This window comes from Aethina tumida, chromosome 1 (assembly GCF_024364675.1).
Source record: "Aethina tumida isolate Nest 87 chromosome 1, icAetTumi1.1, whole genome shotgun sequence".
Taxonomy (NCBI): domain Eukaryota; kingdom Metazoa; phylum Arthropoda; class Insecta; order Coleoptera; family Nitidulidae; genus Aethina; species Aethina tumida.
Window position 1 is genome coordinate 9,286,083 of NC_065435.1, and position 11,111 is coordinate 9,297,193.

Sequence of the window (11,111 nt, forward strand, 5' to 3'; positions counted from 1 at the left end):
GGATCAATTAATTATTTCTTAAACGAATAAACAATAATTGAAGAGGAGCAATTTATTTATCAATTTTTATCAATTTTTATTCTATTTATTTTATGTATAAAGTTTCAATCACTTTATTAAGAATTTTATTAACAAATAAACGATACCTAAATAGAAAACTTCCTATTGACTTAATGAATAAATTTTTAATTAGTAATAAAACAACTTCCAAAATAAAATTATTAACTAAAAGCCCTCTTTTTTATTACAGGTTTATTAAAATATTTCTCAACATTTTAATATTTTAGTAACATTTATTTATATAATTATAAAAAGGAATAATTAAGAATCAATCATTTTATAAACAAATAAACAATAACTGAAGAGAGATAATATAATAATAAATAAATATTTAGATGCTTAAAATGTGAAATTTTTTATTCTTGTACTTTATGTACAAATTTTGAATGACTTCCAAAATATAAATATTAACTGACAACTAGTATTTAGTAAGTATTTTACCAGCAAATGAACGATACCTAAATAGAAAACTCATAATAATAATAAATATGCTTGAAATAATGGATATTTCCATTTTGATTATTCCAGGACAAATTATTGATAATTATTAGTAATAATCTGTTATTATCATAGAAGATGCGGTTGGTAAGTATCTTTTACAAATGTGAGATAAAGTTATCTACTTCTCTCATTATAATCGTTTTTGTCAGTAGTGACAGTAGCACATATATAATTATTCTTAATAAGTGTATACCATCAGTTCTACAAGAAAAGTAAATATTCTTAATTAGCTTAGCATTAAAGAAATAGTTTTCCTTGATTCATTTTGTACCATTTTATGTCAGTCAGTCTTTAGAGAAACGATAAAATAGACAAACTTTAAGTCTTTCATAATTTTTTGAAAAAAATTTTCTGATTCTGATTCTGAATTATCATTTAAATATGACATTACAAAGCAAAAAAGCGATATCTAAATAGAATAAATGGAGTATATAATAGTGGAAAATGTTGAACAACTTTTGGAAATTTAATGTAATAATTAAGATTTTATGTGTACACTGGTATATAAAAATGTGTTTGCCAACAAAATATTTAAATTCATGTACTAAAATATAACTGTACAACTATTTAAAAGGTTGCTCCACTTTTTTTTCACTAATGTTTCTATGACTCATTATAATTAGTCCTTTCAGAGACATTTTCAATATAATATTCTGAATTACCACTGAGAATATCTGAACAAATACAGCCATGAATGTGCATGGAATGAAATTAGGAGGTTGCCTTCAAAAATTTGTCAAATTTAGTGCATATTTTGTTTAAGTTATCTCCTGATGATCTTATCTATTGTACAATATTTTATGACTGACGAACAACCGATTTATAATATCAAAAACTATTAGTAATTATTAGGAAAGGGTACATTTATTAAAATTAAGTTTTAATTTTTTAATTAATTTTCGGGATATGAACTAGACTTTGGCAACAAAACAACCTCCTCCTTATAAATCAAAAAATCTTCTGGAAAATATGAATACTGACGTGTTTTTGGTTGTCATTTTAGCTTTAGTAATTTTGGTGCTTAACTTCTTCTTTTTGTTCTTACTGATCCGGAGTAGATCCTGAAAGAATTCGCTGCAATCTGGATTAGATGGTGTCGAGACGAGAAGCATATTATCAATTATATTATATTAATTATAATTATAATCTCCAATATTTAAGTGCTTAATTTTCTGATACTGAAAATACAAATTTAATACTAACAATTAATTATTTTATTTACCTAGTTAAATTTTTCCTTACTCTACTTAATAATATTGAATATTCCAGTAATTAGAACGTCAAAAATACTTAAAAATATGTTGTAAAAATTAACATTTTGAACCCTAATTTACTCACAAAAATTAACATTACTAAATCGGCATAAAACATCGACTAATAGTACTAAATTTATTAATTTTTGGCGTGGGTCTTAGTCAACGCTTAGATTATTTTTTGCGCATTTTCTCTATTAATAACTAAGTTATGTTTATATTGTGTAATAATGTAAATACATAATAAAAACACCCGATCACGGTGACACCGTTTGAAAATGCACATATCCAATTTGTTTTCGTCCGGAATGCGTTATGTAATTAATAACAAGCGGAATATTTTGAAAAATTGATTGCGGTCGAACGCAGGAAATGGATTTCAAGCCAAGGAAACCGCATATCGCAAAATAAATAATTTTTATTTTTATGTTATTTAAAAAAAAATCTGGACAACATTCTGAAGTGTTACATATTGTAATTTTTTTATTTCAACATGTATAAGTTTTGCCAAAGAGTCACTAATGGGGCGACATCCAGACTGAACTTGTCTATTGATAAGATAAATTTCGACGTGATTTTATTGACATCCAAACCTTTTTTAGCTGCAAACTTTCTAGAAAATGTTCTGATGTATTTGGGTGTTGTATAAAATAACTTTACCTTAGAAGATAATCAACACTTTTGAGCCGATAAACCACGAGAAAAATAGAACTGACACATCAGACTCAGTTTTGACTTTTCTTCACAATTAAACAGGTTTTACATACAAAACTTGACAATGAAAAAGTAGCAACCTCATGGAGAAGTATTCTCACTTTGAAGCTTTCTTTAAGTCTCTAATATGACATGTGGTCTTGGATTGTCATGGAGAAGTTTTCTCTGACTAAAGAACCTCTTGTTTGAGTAAGTTATTCAAGAACTTGTCCAATTTGATTTCTTGACAGTCCACAACAAAATCTTGCGTAAAGATCAGTTCCACCAGCTTCAATCAATTGTCTAGACCAACGAGAATGACCATAATTAACCCATTTTTCGATACATGCAACAATACGATTAATAAAAAGCTCATTTGCTTTGAGTGGAAGGAATGAATTGGCAATCCCATTTAATTTATGTGGAACCCATTTGTCTAATTTTTTGTCGGAATTCCTTACGTGGAGCCTCTTTCTTGTTGTACAGGTTTTGGGAAGACCTTGAGGTTCATTCTTTTTGTTATTATGTAAATTTGTAAAATGCAATCATTTGTTTGTATTACATGAATTTTCTAGAAAGTGTTAAGTATTACATAATAATTGTCTATACTGAGAAGTATTCTCATTTTGAAGTTTTGAATTTCTTATATGACATGAGGTCTTGTGTTGTCATGAAGAAGCTTTTTCAATTGACTAAAGAACCTCCCTCTTTAAGTAAAGAGTTTAAGAACTTTATCAATTTGACCTCGTAGCAGTTCACCATGTAGTCATCAAAATCTTAGATAAAGTATGATTAACAAAAAGCTCATTTGCTTTGAATGCAAGAAAGAATTTATGTGGAACCCATTTGTCTAACTTTTTGTCGAAATTCCCTACGGGAGTCTCTTTCTTGTTGGTACAGCTTTTAGGAAGACCTTAACGTCCATTCTTTTTGTTATTGAGTAAATTTGTAAAATGCAAACATTTGTTTGATTGTCTAGAAAGCATTAACTATTACACAATAGTCACATGAAGTATTCTCATTTTAACCTTTCTTTGAGACTCCAATATGACACGAGTCTCTTCTTTGAGTAAGTTGTCCAAGAACTTGCTCAAGTTGACCTCGTGGCAATTCACGACATTGCCATCAAAATCTTAGGTAAAGTATAGTGCCACCAACCAACAGCCAATTGTCCATACCAACGTGAATAATCGTAATTAACCCATTTTTCGATTTATGCAACAATGCGACTAATTAAAAGCTCATTTGCTTTGAATGCAAGGAAGGAATTGGCAATTGTCACACACCTAATTTTGTTTTACGCATTTAATTTATGTGGAATCCATTTGTCCAACTTTTTGTTGGAGCCTCTTTCTCGTTGGTACGGGTTTCGGGAAGACCTTGACGTTCATTCTTTTTTTTACATATTATGTAAATTTGTAAAATACAAACGTTTATTTGTTATTACACGAATTTTCTAGAAAGCATTAAATATTACATATTGTAAACTACTTTTTTTTTCGAAATTTAATAGATATGTCACACAGATAGTGTAAAATTGTCTAACGATAAGATAAATTTTGGCATGATTTAATCTAAGTGTAAATATATTTATACATGTATTATATATTAGTGTTATGTAGAAAAGATTCTAATGTATCGCATATTGTAAACTATTCTTTTTTCCAACTTGCCAAATATTTACAATAGGAATGATTCACAGACTAAAGGTGAATAACAATGAGACAAATTTCTACATGGTTTTATTGAAATGCAAACATTCTTTTTATTATTACGTAAATATTCGAGGAAACATTTTAATGTCCTACATAGTGCAAACAATTTATTTTTTTTTTTTCAAAGTTTATTAAATTTGCCAAAAATTCCCAAACACAAACTGAAATTTAAATTTAATTCATTATTATGTACATTTTCTATGAAACATTTTAATGTACTGTATAACGGACTTGCTTCATTTTTTTCAAAAATTCTCAAAAATAATTTCATACATTCTTTTATTATTATGAAACATTCTAGTGTATTAAAAATTGTATTTTTTTTTTTTCAAAATTTATTAAATATGTCAAAAAATCACAGGAATTGTCTAATAATAAGATATTTTTTTGTTTATTTTCTGAATTTTCTAGAAAAACTTTTTTTCAAAATTTATTAAATTTATCAAAAAGTCTTATGTTTTTATTATTTCATGAACTTTCTAGAAAACAGTATTATACATTTTTGTTTCCAAAATTTATTAAACTTGCCAAAAAATCAACAACAGAATCTAAAATTTTGTGACAATAAGATAATATTTTAAATTTTGTTTGTTATTTCAAGAATTTTCTAGAAAACATTCTAATATATTACATCTTGAAAACTATTTTTTTAATGATTTATCAAATTTGTCAAAAATTTACATGGCAGTCTAGAATTGTCTTAAAATAAGATTATTATGTTTTTATTATTTCATGAATTTTCTAGAAAACATTAATATACATTTTTGTTTTCAAAAAATATTTACCAAAAAAGTTTTAATTGTCTGACAATAATATATTTTAACATAATTTTATTTGTTATTTCACGAATTTTGTAGAAATTTTTTTCTAGAAACTTTTTTTATTGATTAAATTTTCCAAAAATTTACAGTCTAAAATTGTCTAAATAAAATAATTTTGACATGATTTTATCTTTTTATGATTTCATGAATTTTCTAGAAAATATTAAGTTTTCGTTTTCAAAATTTATTAAATTTACCAAAAAGTCAAAAACAGAGCCTAAAATTATTTGACAATAAGATATATTTTGATACAATTTTATTTGTTTTTATTTCATGAATTTACTAGAAAACATTCTAATATATTAATTACATCTTGAAAACTCTTTTTGTAATGATTTATCAAATTTGCCAAAAATTTACAGGATGTCTAGAATTGTCTTAGATAAGATAATTTTGACATGATTTTATGTTTTTATTATTTCATAAGTGTTCTAAAGAACATTATTATATATTTTAGTTTTCAAAGTTTATTAAATTTGCAAAAAGATTACAGACTAAAATTTTTAGATAATAAGATGGCAATTTGACATAATTTTATTTGTTTGTTATTTCAAGAATTTTCCAGAAAACATTCTAAAATATTACATATTGAAAATTATCTTTTATGATTTAACAAATTTACCAAAGAATTGTCTTAGAATAAGATAATTTTGACATGGTTTTATATTTTTATTATTTCATGAATTTTCTAGAAAACATTATTATATATTTTTGTTTTCAAAATTCATTAAATTTTCTAAAAAATCACAGTGTCTAAAATTGTCTGACAATAAGATATATTTTGACATAATTTTATTTGTTTATTATTTCACGAATTTTCTAGAAAGCATTATAATATATTACATATTGAAAATTATTTTTGATGTTAAATCTATTAAATTTATCAAAAATCACAGAGTCTAAAATTGCCTGACAATAACATACATTTTGACATAATTTTGTTTATTTCACGAATTTTCTAGAAAACATTCTAATATATTATATATTGAAAATTATTTTTTATGATTTATCAAATTTGCCAAAAAATTACAGGTAAGGTTTAGAATTGTCTTAAAATAAGATAATTTTGACAAGATTTTGTATTTTTATTATTTCATGAACTTTCTAGAAAACTTTATTTATTTTCAAAATATATTAAATTTGTCAAAAAATCACAGATAACAAATTATATGACAATAAGATACATTTTGACATAATTTTATTTGTTTTTATTATTTCACGAATTTTCTAGAAAACATTGTAATATATTACATTTTGAAAACTACATTTTATGATTTATCAAATTTGACAAAAAATTACAGGCAGAGATTAGAAGTGTCTTAGAATCAGATAATTTTGTCAAGATTTTATATTTTTATTATTTCATGAATTTTCTAAAAAACATTATCATATATTTTTGTTCAAAATTTGTTAAATTTCTCAAAAATCACAGACAGAGTCTAAAATTGCCTGACAATAACATACATTTTGACAATTTTGATTATTTCACGAATTTTCTAGAAAACATTCTAGTATATTACATATTGAAAATTATATTTTTTTGATTTATGAAATTTGCCAAACATTTACAGGCAAAGTCTAGAATTGTTTTAAAATAAAATAATTTTGACATTTTCTTACTTGTTTTTATTATTTCATGAATTTTCTAGAAAACATTCTAATATATTACATATTGAAAACAATTTTTTTTTAAATTGTCAAAAAATTGCAGGCACAGTCTAGAATTGTTTGATAATTAGATATAATAAAGAAATTCCATCATTTATCATATTTTTTATGTAAACTTTCTAGAAAATATTCAAGTTTAATATTTTTATAAACTTCCAATTTCAATATTAGTATCAACTAGCCAAAAATGAACAATAATTAACAAAAATAATGGCCACCCAGTCTAAAGTTGCTTAACAATAAGTCAAATTTCGACATGATTTTACTGAAATGCAAACACAAGAGTTATGACCGTTATTCACAGTGCCAAATCCATACTGGTGCTAACAATTCGCAGCATAAAATCGCTAATTGTCATATTTTATTACGTAAAGGATTCATTAAATTTCACAATTTCACCAATAAAGTTAGCCATACCGACTAGAAAACTTTCCACACAACAACCGCAAATAGGCAAACAGATAGGCGGATTTGAATATTTATATCTGCATATTTACGATTGCGTGTGAGGATTCATCAAATAATTTTATCGTGATTAGCGCAAGCAAACGTTAATCGCACCGTAACAAACATACACTTGCACATTTTAGGGGAAAATTCCACACCAAACAGACACCGAACCCATCGATAAATCAATAAGTTGTTGTTTTTTTTTTGTGGCCCGATCTTTATTACTTAATTAATGACGAAATTTAGCACTACGGTCATTTTCCATTTATGTAATTTGTTATTTAAAACAACTTTTTATATTAATACAAATGGATTTATTATTTTCATAATCCCCATAAAAAAAAGGCACGCTCACGACTGATCCGACTTTATAGGCTAAGCAGTCGCATTATTTAAATTATCGTATTTGGCGATTGCAAAAAAATTCCCATGTCTCGCATGACCTAAGGCGCGGAAAAAATCTGACGATCGGGTATTATTAGAAATTTATTTCTGGCACAATCATAAATTAACCGTAAAAAAAAAACCACGCTCAGCTTGTTGTACACCATACATACACCCATTCGGACTTTGCATTTTGTTTTTGGCCACGTGAAGGTCGTTCTGTATCTCCTTTTCTCGCTTCGGCGTTCGACAATTGCCAAGAGCTACCAGGAAGTGGCTGGCACCGAAAATTGATTTGGACACCCGGAAGAAAACACTTTTTTTTTACCAATTACATAAACAACATGAACGGTTTGTGCTGTCTAACTGTGTGCGTGTATAGGAAGAGAAGAACAAGACAAATCGGAAGTTGGGAGCAGTCGAAGACCGCAAAAGGATATCGCTGATTCATGAGACGGGGACTGATCTTGAAACTGAAAGATTTGTATAATTTAAACTGTTGTGAGCGCAAATCAGACCTGTGATTTACAACCATTATAAACAAATGCGTTTTATTATTAGTTCCGGATGAAATTGTAGGAAGTTAATATCATTGAAAATTATTTTTTAAATATATGGTTAGTCTCTATTTTAATTTAATTGTAATTCAATAATTTTATGGGTTTCATGTTTTTTTTATAATAATTTAGTCAATTATAAATTATCAATGAACAAATTATTAACATCAGGAACCTAAAAAAATATATGATTATAATAAAAGTCAAAATTTTATAATTATCCAGATAATGCACATGAACAAAATTATAAAAAAACCTAAATTTTAAATTATTTATCCAGATAATTATAAAAAATTGATAATTATTTAGAAAATTATCAATCTTAATGAACGGAACAAATTTAAAAAAAATGAATTAACTAATTTTAAAAATCCTATATTTATAATAAATATTTATCTAGATAATTAAAAAATTTGACAATTATCCAGAAAATTGTCAGTCTCATTGAAAAAAACAATTTATAAAAGAAATGAAATAAAGATAATTTTAAAATTTTCAATGTTTATATATTTATCATAAAATTTTAAATTTATCCAGATAAAATTATGGAAGAAAGTATTAAACAGGATTTTAAATTTTTTATTGTTTATGATAAATATTAAAATTTTATAGTTATCCAGATAATTATAAAAAAGTTAAGTATCCAGAAAATTATCAATCTCATTTATTGTAATTGAATGAAAATGACAAATTATGGAAGAAATGAACTAAACAAGATTCTAAAAAATCCGATATTTCTGATAAATCATAATCTATATCTATGATAAATATCAAAATTTTATATTTATCCAGACAGTTACTACGAATTGATAATTATCCAGAAAATTATCAATCTCACTTCTTCACTTCAGAACTATTATTTGAATTTCATAATTCTTAAATTTCTAAGATAAAAATTAAATTAAATAATTTTAAAAATTCTAAAAAGTCCTATATCTGTAATGAATATCAAAATGTTATATTTATCCAGATATTTTGGAAAAATTAATAATTATCTAGAAAATTATCAATCTCACTCGAAATTAAAAAAATACGATATTTCAGATAAATCATAATTGACATATAATGACAAAAATTTGACAATTATCCAGAACATTGTCAACATTAATGAAAACAACAATTATTGGAAGAGACGAAATACAAAAGACTTTAAAAATTTCAGTGTTAATAATAAATATTAAAATTTTATATTTATTCAGATAGTTACTAAGAATTGATAATTATCCAGAAAATTATCAATCTCACTTCTTCACTTTAGAAATATTATTTAAATTTCATAATTCTAGAATTTCTAAGATAAAAATTAAATTAAATAATTTTGAAAATTCTAAAAAGTCCTACATCTATGATGAATATCAAAATATTATATTTATCCAGATACTTTGGAAAAATTAATAATTATATAGAAAATTATCAATCTCACTCAAAATAACGATATTTCAGATAGATAATAATTTTGATATTTATCCGTATAATGACAAAAATTTGACAATTATCCAGATCATTGTCAATATCAATGAAAAGAACAATTAATGGAAGAAATGAAATGCATGATTTTAAAGATTTTAATATTTATGATAAATATTAATATCTTATATTTATCCAGATAATTAGTAAAAATTGATAATTATCAAGAAAATTATCAATCTCACTTATAGTTCAATAAAAGAATAAATTATGGAAGAAATAAATTATAAAAAGGTCTATATCTATGATAAATATCAAAATGTATATTTGTCCAGATAATAACGAAAAATTTGTTCGGGATAAAATTATCAGTTTTTCTTATAGTAATTCAAAAGAAGAAATTATGAAAGAAATGAATTACACAAAATCTTAAATTTATGATAAATATCAAAATTTTATATTTATATAGATAATTACTAAAGATTGACAATTATGAATTTTACTTATAGTAACTTAATAAAAAGAACAAAATATGAAGAAAATCAATTATAGAAAATTCTATATCTATGATAATTATCAAAATTTTATATTTATAAACTTAATAAGGAAAAATTGATAATTATCCAGAAAATTATCAATCTTACTTTTGGTAGCACTATGAAAACAACAACTTATTGAAAATTCAATATTTGTGATAAATTTTGAAATTTGATAATTATCCAGATAATTGCAAAAAATTAAAATTATGAAACAAATTAATTGTACAAAATTTTATCCATGATAATTATCAAAATTTTATATTTATCCATAATAATGAACAATTAATAATTATCCAGAAAATTATCAATTTTACTTATGGTCTCTCAATGAAAACAACAAATTATTGAAGAAATAAACTAAATAAGATTTTAAAAAATCCAATATTTTTAATATATTTTAAAATTTGATATTTATCCAGATAATTATGCAAAATTGATATTATCCAGGCAATTATCAATTTTAATGTATTCAATATCAAGAGACAAAATAATTTTAAGATTATTTTTATTACAAATTATGGAAGAAAATATCAGAATATTATAATATAAGAATATATCCAGATAATTACCAAAAATTGATTATTATCCGGGAGAATATAATTTTTAATATATTATTATATTTATTTTAAAGAAATAAATTAAAGTTAAATAAAGTGTCAAACTACAAATTATAATCTCAGTTTTAGAATTTAGTTTATTATTTATATTTTTATGCCTATTTTAAGCATTTTTAGTCTTATCAGTTTTGAGTTCTATTTAGTCTAATTTTATATTAAATCACGATTATTATCAAGATAATTAACAAGTATAAATATTAGTAACGATGACCAAGGACATCTTTTTAGAATATTATAAATATTACTTATACATGAGTAATAGTTTGATAAGGTAAAATCTTCCGATATTTTTTATTCATTCAAAAAGAATATGCGATTCATTTAATAAACAAACAATGTAATATATTTGATGATAAAGCATTTTCCATCTTGAATGGCACGATACTTGGGTACAAAAGATTTACGAACGTTAAATACTTTCTATCTTTTTAAAAACAGTTTTACAT